Source organism: Pongo abelii, chromosome 3 (assembly GCF_028885655.2).
Source record: "Pongo abelii isolate AG06213 chromosome 3, NHGRI_mPonAbe1-v2.0_pri, whole genome shotgun sequence".
Taxonomy (NCBI): Eukaryota; Metazoa; Chordata; class Mammalia; order Primates; family Hominidae; genus Pongo; species Pongo abelii.
The window spans coordinates 142,113,199-142,125,931 of record NC_071988.2 but is presented as its reverse complement, the minus strand read 5'-3'; positions in this window follow the sequence as shown (position 1 = coordinate 142,125,931).

Genomic DNA, 12,733 nt, shown 5'->3' with positions numbered 1-12,733 from the left:
TCTGCTTAATGGTTGTATCCTCAGGCTAATAATGGTTATATTTAAGTTGAACTTTCCTACTCAGATTACATTTTGAAAATGCCTTGGGACTTCAGTGGTTTTCACAACTATCACAACACTTGATCAATAGAAAACAAAGCATAAATCCAAACCATGTATTTAGAAATAAGTGAGCATCTATTCACAGCTTAGCTGCTCATCTCAATGTGTCAGTATCCTACATATTGTGTAGGACTTTCTATTTCTTTTCTATCAACTTCAATCCCTTTGTGAACTTGATTTGTTGCCTTTACTCCTTGGGAATGCTCTCTAAACTTCCTATGAATTCAGGAAACCTGATATGAATTTCTGTACAGGCTATGAAATTGCTCATAAAATACTCCAGATGGAAACAAAGGAGTTGGGTTTTAAAGGAGGAGTGAGGCAAGAAGTGAGTTGGAATATTATAGTATTCTTCCATAAGAAGTAGATCTTATGGTTCTTTACATACTTTTGTGCATGTGTGACACATTTTTATAGTGTGCTCATAGTACCCGTTTTCAGAAGTTGATTGCAACAGGCACAAAAAGCAACTTACAAGGTATCCCTTTCTGTACATATCATGATACATATTCTGGTTCACTTTGACTTGCAGATAAAATTGAATGTGCCTGTAATCTGGCTACAGTTATTTATAATTTTTCTTTTGTACTAAAATAACAACAAATAAGCTTGAATTTTTGACCAGTTTCATACGTAAATCTTCCCTTCAGATCACTGATTGAAAAGCATAGACCAAAATTTATGAAGTAAATATGAAAAACAAAAGCAAAAATGAAATAAAAAAGAGATGAGGCATTCTGTAACATTTATGTATTTTAGTTATGATTTTTAGTTTTTGTGGGTACATAGTAGGTATTTATTTATCAGATGTTTGATACAGCCATGCAACATATAATAATCACATCATGGAAAAATGGAGTGTCCATCTCCTCAAGCATTTATCTGTTTTGTTACAAACAACCCAAATGCACTCTTTTAGTTGTTTTAAAATGTACAATAAAATCATTACTGACTATGGTTACCCTGTAGGGCTATCAAATACTAGGCCTTATTCATTCATTATTTGTTTTTATATATTATATTTTTTGTGCCAATTAATCATCCCCACACCGCCACCACTACCCTCTCCAGGCGCTGGTAACCATCCTTCTACTCTCTATCTCCATGGGTTCAATTGTTTGGATTTTTAGATTCCACAAATAAGTGAGAACATTCAAAGCTTGCTTTTCTGTGCCTAGCTTATTTCACTTAACGTAATGATGCCCAGTTTCATCCATGCTGTTGCAAATGACTGAATCTCATTCTTTTTTATGGCTGAATAGTACTCCATTGTGTGTAGGTATCCAATTTTCTTTATTGATTGATCTGTATGCACACTGAGGTTGCTTCCAAATCTTGGCTATTGCCAACAGAGGTGCAACAAGCATGGGAGTGCAGATATTTATTCAATGTATTAATCTCCTTTCTGTTGGGTATATCCCCAGCAGTGGGATTGCTGGATTGTACGTCAGCACTAGTTTTAGTTTTTTGAGGAACCTCCAAACTGTTCTCCGTAGTGGTTATATTAATTTACATTCCCACCAAAAGGGTATGAAGATTCCCTTTTCTGCACATCCTCGCCAGCATTTGTTATTGCCTGCCATTTGGATATAAGCCATTTTAACTGGGTTGAGATGATGTTGTAGTTTGGATTTGCACTTCTCTGATAATCAATGTTATTGAGCACCTTTTCATATGTCTGTCTGCCATTTGTGTGTCTTCTTTTGAAGACTGTATATTCAAATCTTTTGCCCATTTTTTGATCAGATTATTAGAATTTTTCCTATAGAGTTGTTTGAGCCCCTAATATATTCTGGTTATTAATTCCTCATCAGATGGGTAGTTTGCAAATATTTCCTCCCATTTGGTGGGTTATCTCTTCACTTTGTTGATTGTTTCCTTTGCTGTGCAGAATCTTTTTTAACTTGATGTGATCCTGTTTGTCCATTTTTAATTAGATTGCTTGTGCTTGTTGGGTATTACTCAAGAAAGCTTTTCCCAGACTGACTGATGACTTGGAGAGTTTCCCCAAAGTTTTCTTGTAGTATTTCATAATTTGAGGTCTTTTATTTAAGTTTTTAACCCATTTTTAATTGATTTTTTTATATAGCAAGAAATAGGCATCTAGTTTCATTCTTCTGCATATGGATATTCAGTTTTCCCAGGACCATTTATTGAAGAGACTATTTCTCTTCAATGTATGTCCTTGGCACCTTTGTCAAAAATAAGTTTCCTGTAGGTGTGTGGTTGTGTGGATTTGCTTCTAGGTTCTCTATTCTGTTCCATTGCTCTAGGTGTGTTTTGTGTTTTTTTTTTGTTTGTTTGTTTGTTTGTTTTTTGCCAGTATCATGTTGTTTTGGTTACTGTAGCTCTGTAGCATAATTTGAGGTCAGGTAATGTGATTGCTCCCATTTTATTCTCTTTGCTTAGGATAGCTTTAGTATTCTAGGTCTTTTGTGATTCAATATAAATTTCAGGTTTGTTTTTTCTATTTCTCTGAAGAAAGCCACTGGTATTTTGATAGAGATGACATTGAATTTGTAGATTGTTTTGGGTAGTATGGACATCTTAACAACATTGATCCTTCCAATCCATGAACATGGAATATCTTTGCATTTTTTTGTGTGCCCTCTTCTATTTATTTCATCAGTGTCTTATAGTTTTCATTATAGAGATCTTTCACTTTTTTTGGTTATGTTAATTCCTAGATATTTAGTTTTGTTTGTGACTATTGTAAATGGGATTACCTTTTGTATTAGTCTGTTCTCACACTGCTATAAACACATAACCAAGACTGGGTAATTTATAAAGGAAAGAGGTTTTATTGACTCACAGTTCTGCAGGGCTGGGGAAGCCTGAGAAAACTTACAATCGTGGTGGAAGGGGAAGCAAACATGTCATTCTTCACATGATAGTAGGAAGAAGAATGAGATCTGAGTGAAGGGGAAGCCCCTTATAAAACCATCAGATCTCATGAGAGCTAATGCACTATTACGAGAATAGCCTGGGAGAAATCACCCCCATGATTCAATTACCTCCCACTTGGTCCTTCCCATGACACATGGGGATTATGGGAATGACAATTCAGGATGAGATTTGGTGGGGACACAGCCAAACCACATCATTTCACCCCTGGGTCCCCCCAAATTACATGTTCTTGCATTTCAAAACACAATCATGCCTTTCCAACAGTCTCCCAAAATTTCAACTCATTCCAACATTAACCCAAAACACCAAGTGTAAGGTCTCATCTGAGACAAGGCAAGTCCCTTCTGTGGGTGAGCATCAGCTGAGTTTGGTCCAGTTTTGCTTTCTGATGTAACGAGGGAAGCACTGAGTCCAATGCCTACAATTTGCTGAGTTCTCCCTCTCCCCGTCTCCCAGAAACTTCCTCCACACCATGCCACTGCTACTGGGGGTTGGGAGAGGAGTGATGTCAGTGATTCAAGACTATTTTTCCTATATCTTCAGTGCCTCTTTCAGTGATATGAAGTTAAAACTAGGTCCTGCAAGTGCTCTCCTTATTTTTGGTTCATATGAAGGGGTGTGTGTGTGTGTGTGTGCGTGTCTGTGTGTGTGTGTAGATAGTTGTTAAATTGGTGTCCTTGTTGGGAGATGATTAGTAGAGCCTTTTGTTCTGCCATCTTACACCACCTGGAGTCTCCACTCTGTAACTTTTAAATCCACCTCACTTTATACGTCTAAATCCAAAGCCTATGTTTATATCCTTAAAATATTTGGAACCCATTATTTTCTGTTAATTTTCATTGTCACTATTTGATTTAAGTCATCATCATTTCTTGTTAGGAACATCGTAAATTAGTTTAGATTTTCTTTTCCTGATTCCTAGTCCTCTCTCCACTGACACCAGAAGGATCCCTGCAGAAATGTATATCTCGGTAATTATCCCACCACCCAAAGCCATCAATTTTTTTTTTATTTTGTAATAAAATCACTCTTTGGCTTGGCACTGAAGACCATTTGTGACTTGTTCCCAGTCAACCTGCATATCATCAGATCTTGCCAATCTATTCTCACCTTAACCTCCAACTGATCCAAAATGATTGTTATTCATTGGGCATATCATCTTCACCATTGTTCTGGAGGCTTTCTAACTATGGGTAGATTTTTTTCCCCAAAAGACAATTCTAGTGAAAAGACCCTTGTATATGATGTATATCTTCTTATTTCAAATATCACGTCATCTCCAGTCTTTTTCTGACTCTTCAGTTTGCACCTTCTTAGTCTCCCAGGGAGAATTAGACAACTTGCTATAGTGGAGAGAACAAGGGATCTGAAGTCAGACAAATTTGGCTTGGAATACTCACCCCACCATTATCTAGCTATGTGATCTTCATCAAGGTCCAACATTTCTATGATCTCAATTTCTATTACTCCCAGGATGGTTGTCAAAATTAAAAGAGATTTTAGGTGAAAATGTTCAAACAATGCCTAGAATATGATAGGAATTCGATTCACCTTTCTTTTACCTGTCACCTCTGTTTTGTGATAATTTGTGTATCCCTATAATATATTTGTTATGTTGAATTGCATTCCTGGAATACAACATCTTTCAAGGGAAGGATTATTTAGTATTTATCTACATAAAACCAATACTTCATGCAACATCCACATAGAGTAGGTATTCAAAGCATATGGGATGAATTAATCATAATCTGTTCCTCAGATTTGTGCATTGATATTAATTATTATGTCATTGTGGCTATAAAAACATGTATGAAAATTCAATGTTTTATTAAAAATTATTTCATGGTTGGGTGCGGTGGCTCACGCCTGTAATCCCAGCACTTTTGGAGGCCAAGGTGGGCAGATCACTTGAGGTCAGGAGTTTGAGACGAGCCTGGCCAATATGTTGAAACCGTGTTTCTACTAAAAATACAAAAATTAGCTGGGGATGGTGGCACAAGCCTGTAATCTCAGCTACTTGGGAGGCTGGGGCAGGAGAATCGCTTGAACCCAGGAGGCAGAGCCTGCAGTGAGCCGAGATCGTGCCACTGCATTCCATCCTGGGTGACAGAGTGAGACTGCATCTCAAAAAAAAAAAAAAAACTATTTTATATGTGTTGGGGAGGAAATAGAGATTTAAAAGGTGATAGAAAACCTTAGTATCAGAATTGAGAATTAAGAATATATACTACAAACCACTCATTTGGTTCCCCAAAATATACCCAAATTAATATCCCTTCATGATGTCTGTAAAGTCAGGTGGCCGATAAGAACAAGCCTATCCCTTGTTCTCAATCTCATTTTCTGGTAAGAGAGTAAAAATAGAAAACAAAGCACACTCCACTGATAAGGGTTCAAATGTATTATTGAAATAAATGTGTGATTGATAGAAAAAGCTTGTGACTAATCTACCAAAGCTCATCAAATTTGAGATGCACAATTGTAAAACCATACATATAAGGTGCTCAATCAAAACAAATATTGCTTGGAAAAAAAGGAAAGGCTATTTTATACTAAGTATTGCTAAAATGGAAGACACAAACCATATAATATACTTTTAATGAGTTTATGGGTAGTAACTAAACAAAAAGTCAAGAATCAGGACTAGTGTTTATTCAGCTATTCATTAAAAACATCAATCAATCAATATTTATTGAGTATCTACTATATTCAGGCAATGATAGAGTTGGAAAAGAAATGTTTGAAGAAGGAATGGGCATTCCTTTTACAGAGCTATGTTCTAAGGTGGAGACAGGCAATAAGCTAGCAAACAAATAAATGAATACAATAACTGAAGGTTGTAAAAAGTATTCTATAAGACAAAATTGCTATGTTAGATATAAAGTGGGAAGAATTTACTTTATAGTGAGCATCTCTGAGAAGTTGACTTTTAAGCTGATACCTGAGTAAACCAGCCACGATAATTGTCCTGATGACAGGGTAAGTTTTTCATATCTTAGACATAGCACAGACTGAGCCTTCAAATTGGGAAAGACCGTAATGTTCTAAGTGATGGCCACAGGCCAGTGTACTTGGAAAATAATGAGCAAGGGGCAGGATGGGACCAGATGAAGTTAGAGAGTTGTGTAGGGGCCAGTTATGTGGGACCTGGTAGATTATGGCAAGAAGACAGGTTTTATTTTAGGTACAATGAAAAGAAGTGGAATGTTTTAATCAGAGGAGTAATATATTTAATTTTTGTTTCAAAGAGATCACTCTGACTCCATGGGGGATGAGCAAGAAAGGAAGCAGGAGATCAGGCATAAATGAAGGATTGGACAGAAAAGTGTGATAGGGAGAGGCAGAAGAGCCAATGGATTCAAGACACTCTTGGAGGTAACAGACAATAGTTGCTGCTGAGGGGGATATAGGAATGGGAGATTGGCTGGAGCTACAGAATGGATGGTAAGACCATTTATTAAGGCAGAGAAGTCAGGAAGAGCAACTGTGTTGGAGGTAGAGAATGGAACAGGAGAGTTCTGTTTTGGCCATGTTAAGATTGAGAAGTTTATGAATTGTCTAATTTGATATACAAGAAATAAGGACCTGAGAGAAGTGGGTCTGAATAAAAAGCAAAAATTCCAATATCAGGCCGTAGAGGAGCCATCAAAGGACTCTTAGAAGCAGAAAGTCATGAAGAGTGTCACTGCAGAATCCAAAAAAGGTGACTAGTTCAATAAGAAAGAGATGTAAGTGAGAGAAAGCCAGACCTCTACTCAGTATTAGTGTTATATTCTTCTGACCTGTAAACAACTCGTGTTGTATAAAAAAGGGAACTAAGGAACTTTTTGAATGTTCAGTGCTACATATGAGCAGCATGCAGAAGGAGAGATGATTGGAGATATCACTTCCTTTACAAAAAAAGAAACTCTCAAAGAGGAGTAAGAGTCAAATCCTTCTAGGAAATTCTTCATAGATTGGAGAAAATGTCCTTGTTAATCACTGCAACATTAAGACTGTTGAGTTAAACTACATAAACAGTAATATTAATAATAGAGATCTTTTCACCTATTGACTTTGTTAAAGTATTAGAGATTCAGTTTTTGGTCAGATATCTAGGGGTGAATCTAAGTTACCCAAAAAGTCATTTCAAATATCACAGTCTTGCTGACAGACAGGGTTTAAGCATTTCTGATAAAAAGCTGCCAGAGCTGACTTCTGACTTCTGAAACTACTAAACCTTTTGCTAACCGTTTACTTCTGGCAGTACCTGTGCTTTTGTGAGCCTAGGGCTAAATGTCCGGAACATGAGATGCAAAGGCAGCAGAAAGACAAACAGCATCAAATTATATGACACTTCAGAATTCACTGTGATGATTCTCAAATCACACTTTTGATGATAATTAAGCTGAGGCACACTGGCAAAGTGACTTGCCTGAGATCGTATAGACAATTCCAAGCCAAGGTAGACCCAGTTATTTCTGATTCCTATTCTTGAATTATAAACACCCCATCAGTTTAATTATTAAAATAGAATTGCTACCATATGGAAGAAAAACCTAGAGGACTCAGAGATCCTCTGCCTAAGTCATTAACTCTGAATAGTTATTTCTTTTGATCAGGCAACCAAAACAGAGGGAACACCTTTTGTTTTTAAAAAGATTTGGTTTTAAAAATTAACCTGCCTCTTCACAACTTGTTAAAATTGACATAGCTCTTTCTAATAGACAAGACATTTTCTTCAGACAAGAGGTGGTAAAATTGTCAGTGTACTTGGCAACTCTTCCTAAGACTATTTAAAAGTTTTCCAAAAAGCAAAAAGTGTTGAAAGAGTTGCTTCAATCCACTGGACCAAGATGGTTATTTTGCTGCAGAGTATTTGTGGTATAAGAGCAATAAAATTTACAACAAAAAGCTTTAATTTTGATTCAAATAAAAAATTTTGAATAGGTCAATTTTCTCCCCTGGGGTAGGGGACACCTGGTTATTGTAAGGTTATTGAAGACTCCCTCAAAAGGCTGAGCTGTGAAAGGAGCAACCAATTTTTTCCCTGTCAATTTTGGGACAGTTGTGCATAGTAATGTAGACTTCATTACACAGCCAGGCTTGGATATACCCAGCAAGTCCAAGGAATTCCATGATTCTAAGTGGATGGACAAAGTTTCCAGGATATCACTAGTGAGGCCAAATTTAAGCTAGAGCCCTAGATGTCAGCTGCTTCTGCTTTCCACAGTCATTTACAAGAAAACACAGAATAAGCTTCGGTTTCTTAAGCTCTTGGATGACTACTGATGGGACTAATTAACACAATTATTATAGGAAGTGAGAGGGGAAATTTTAGGCCCAGATTGTGTAGGGCTCAGAGTGTCTTGCTAAGTTGTCACACTAAGATGTCTCCGTAGGTAATGGAGGAACGTGGGAAGCTTTCAAGCAGAGAGTAACATAATCAAATTATGTATAGGAAAGTCCATCTAGTAGTGACATTCCAGCTAAGTAAAAACGGGGAAATGCTAGGTCAGATAACTGAACCTTGGATGTGAAAGCACATCTGACCTCAAATACGACTAGACCTGGGGACACTAGTGTGTTCAATTCCTGCCACCTCCCATCTCTTCCTCCCTTCCTGTAAGAGCTCTATGTCCTCCTACAGTAGACAGTCAGATGCAGGAGAATAGGGCAGTGGAACATGTCTACTGAATGTTCTGGTCTCACATTTTCACAGCTTCACAATCAAAAAGGAAAAAAGCCTTCTTCCTGTACTTTCGTTTTGAAAACTTGTGGGAAGAAATCCCATTGTCTTGGTATGTGAGGTTTGTCACCGTCAATGTATCACTGTGGACAGAGAGTCAGTGCTTGCCTGACCTATCTATTGAAGCTGAAGAGAAAAGGATGACAGGCAAAGAGGAACTTTCCTCAGAAACAGTCAATCCTCTTGCCAGAATAATGGAAGAAGAAATCATCATTGGTATCTGTTGTAGCTACCATTTGAACTTGTATGTGAAAGAGTGTTGGGAAAGCCAAAGATCATTTATGCTTAGTTCCTAAGTGACAAAGAGGCTGAAAGTACCTCTAAGCAAGGTGCATTACGGGAGGGATAAAAAGGGGAAAAAAAAGATAAAGTGAGATGATAAATATAAAATGAAAAATGTTGAATGTGACTGCTAAACTGAGTAGAAAGGAAATAGCAGTGAGGATCTGGAATTCAGAGAAGTTGGTAGAGTGAGAGATTTGGAGGAAAGAAATATAAAGTTATGAAAGTAGATGAAATCACTTCAGCAGAAAATGTGAGAAAAGACATGGGCTTATATTAAAGAGTTTATAAAAGAAGAAGTTTTGTGACTACAGCAAAACACCACAAAAGGCAAAATAAAAAGTAAATTCAGTGTCAGAAAACTTGCTTCAACTGATTAATGCAGCAGAAGCTGCAGAGAATTAGAAATATAGAAAAATAATACAAATTTAGTATTTAGCCTTTAGTTACTAGAAAGGCTATTGTGATTCAACAGAGCAATTGTAGTAGGCAAGATGAGTTGAAAGCTAGATTGCTTTTGTTTAAGAAAAGGCTGAGAAATGAAGCAGAAGAGAGAGTGAGTTTAATGTATTCTTTCCAGATATTTATCATAATTTACATAGTCTTATATTTTGGGGTGATAAATAACTTGACTTTAAATCTCAAATATTACCAAGTTCTTCCAAAAAATGAAAGAAATAATAAGAACAGGTCTAGTCTGCAACAATAGAAAGTTTTAATTCTACAGTAAGTTGAACAATACTAGGATACGTTATCACAAGTAAATAATATGGACAAGAGAAATCTACTTGTAGATTTAAACTGACAGGCTTATTATTTATATTAAATAGTTTATCAGATAATTATAACTTTTTTCTTTTCTTTTCTTTTTTGTGGACACTTCATTTAATTTCAGATTCTGGGTGCATGTGCCGGTTTGTTATGTGGGTATATTGCATAATGCTAAGGTTTAGACTTCTAGTGAACCCATCACCCACATAGTGAAGATTGTGGTCAATAGGTAGTTACTCAACACTCACTCCCTCCCCATATTCCTCCCTTTTGAGTCCCGAGTGTCTATTATTTCCATATTTATGTCCATGTGTACCCATTGTTTAGCTCCCACTTGTAAATGAGAATATGAGTTATTTGATTTTCTGTTTCTGAATTATTTCCCTTAGGATAGTGGCCCCCAGCTCCATCCACATTGTTGTGAAGGACATTATTTCATTATTTTTATGGCTGCATAGCATTCCATTGTGTATATACCATATATTCTTTAGCTATTCAATTATTGGTGGACACTTAGGTTGATTCCACGACTTTGCCATTGTGAGTCATGGAATAGTATTACAATAGTATTGTGATAAACATGTGAGTGCAGGTGTCTTTTCCTTTGGGTGGATACCTAGTAGCGGGATTGCTGGACCAAATGGCAGTTCTAATTTTAGTTCTTTAAGAACTCTTCATACTGTTTTCCATAGGGATTGAACTAATTTACATTCCCACCAACAGTGTATAAACATTCCCTTTTCTCTGCATCTTCTCCAACATCTGCTTTTTTTTTTTTTTTTTTTTCACTTTTTAATAATAGCCATTCTGACTGGCATAAGTTGGTATCCCATTACGATTTAATTTGCATTTCACTGATGATTAGTAATGTTGAGCATTGTTTTCATATGTTTGTTGGCCACTTGTATGTCTTCTTTTGAGAAGGGTCTGTCCATGTTCTTTGCCCACATTTTAATAGGGTTTTTTTTTGTTTGTTGGTTTGTTGAGTTCCTTGGAGATTATGGATATCAGTCCTTTCTCAGATGCACAGTGTGCAAAAAGTTTTTTCTCATTCTGTAAGTTGTCTGTGTAGAATGTTGATTTTGTTTTCTCAAGTCCCTTTTGTCTACTTTTGTTTTTGTTGCATTTGCTTATGAGGTCTTGGTAATAAATTATTACCCTAGGCCACTGTTCAGAAGAGTTTTTCCTAGTCTTCTTTTAGGATTTTTATAATTTCAGGTCTTACAATTAAGTCTTTAATCTATCTTGAGTTAATATTTGTATATAGAGTGGGACAGATGTCCAGTTTCATTCTTCTGCATGTGAGTAGCCAGTTTTCTCAGCACTATTTTTTAAATAGGGTGTTCTTTTCACATTGTTTATTTGTGTCAATTTTGTTGAAGATCAGTTGGTTGTAGGTAAATGGCTTTGCTTCTGGGCTCCTATTCTGTTCCAGTGATCTATGTGTTTATTTTCATATCAGTACGATGCTGTTTTGGTTACAGTAGCCTTGTAGTATAGTTTGAAGTCAGATAATGTGATGACTCTAGCTTTGTTTGGGTTATTCAGGGTCTTTTTTGGCTCCACATGAATTTTTGAATTATTTATTCTAATTCTGTGAAAAATTATTTTGGTAATTTGATAAAAACAGCATTCAGTCTGTAGATTACTATGGGCAGTGTAGTCATTTTAATGATATTGATTCTTCCTATCCATGAGCATGGAATATTTTTTCATTTGTTTGTGTCATCTACAATTTCTTTCATCAGTGTTTTTTAGTTTTTCTTGTAGAGACCTTTCACGTCCTTAGTTAAATGTATTTGTAGGTATTTTATTTTTGTGTGTGGCTATTGTAAATTGGATTGAGCTTCTGATTCGGTTCTCAGCTTGAATGTTGGTGTATTGAAATGCAACTGATTTTTGAGCATTAATTTTGTATCCTGAAACTTTACTGAGGTCATTTATCAGGTCTAGGAGTTTTTTTGGAGAAATCTTTAGAGTTTTCTAGGTATAAGATCATGTCATCAGTGAACAGAGATACTTTGACTTCCTCTTGTCCAATTTGGACACCTTTCCTTCTTTGGCCTTATTGCTGTGGCCAGGACTTCCAGTACTATGTTGAATAGGAGTGGTGAGAGTAAACATTCTCATCTTGTTCGAGTTCTTAGGGGAAAATGCTCTTAATTTTCCCCATTAAACATAGTGTTGGCTGTGGGCTTAGGAACTATACTGCCCACAGTAATCTACAGATTCAATGTAATTCTTATCAAATTACCAAATGACTTTTCACAGAATTAGAATTATATGTATCTTTATATTTTGAGGTATGTTTGATGCCTCATTTGTTGAGGGCTTTTACCATGAAGGGATCTTGAATTTTATTGAATGCTTTTTCTGCAACTATTGAGATGATAATATGGTTTTTGTTTGTAATTCTGTTTCATATTTATAGATTTGTATATATTGAACCATCCTTAACATCCCTGGAATAAAACTAACTCGATTGTGATGAATTCTTTTTGATGTGCTGCAGAATTTGGCTTGCTAGTAGTTTGTTAAGGATTTTTGTGTCTATGTTCATCAGGTAATTTTACCTGTAGCTTTCCTTTTTTGTTGCTGTGTCCTGGCCAGATTTTGGTATGAGGATGATACTGATTTCATAGAATGCGTTAAGGAGGAATAACTCTTCCTGGATTTTCTGAATAATTTTAGTAGTTTGGTACCAGATTTTCTTTTTGTGTGGTAGACTATGGGTATGAATGCATCTGGTCCTGGGCTTTTTATGGTTGGTAGATTATTTTCTGTTACTCATTCAATTTCAATTCTTTTCTGGTTTAATCTTGGGAGGTTGTATGTTTTCAGTAATGTATCCATTTCCTATAGGTTTTCTAGTTTATGCACACAGAGGTGTTCGTAGTAGTCTATGACTACTCTATAGTAGTCTAGAGACTAAGATGATCTTTT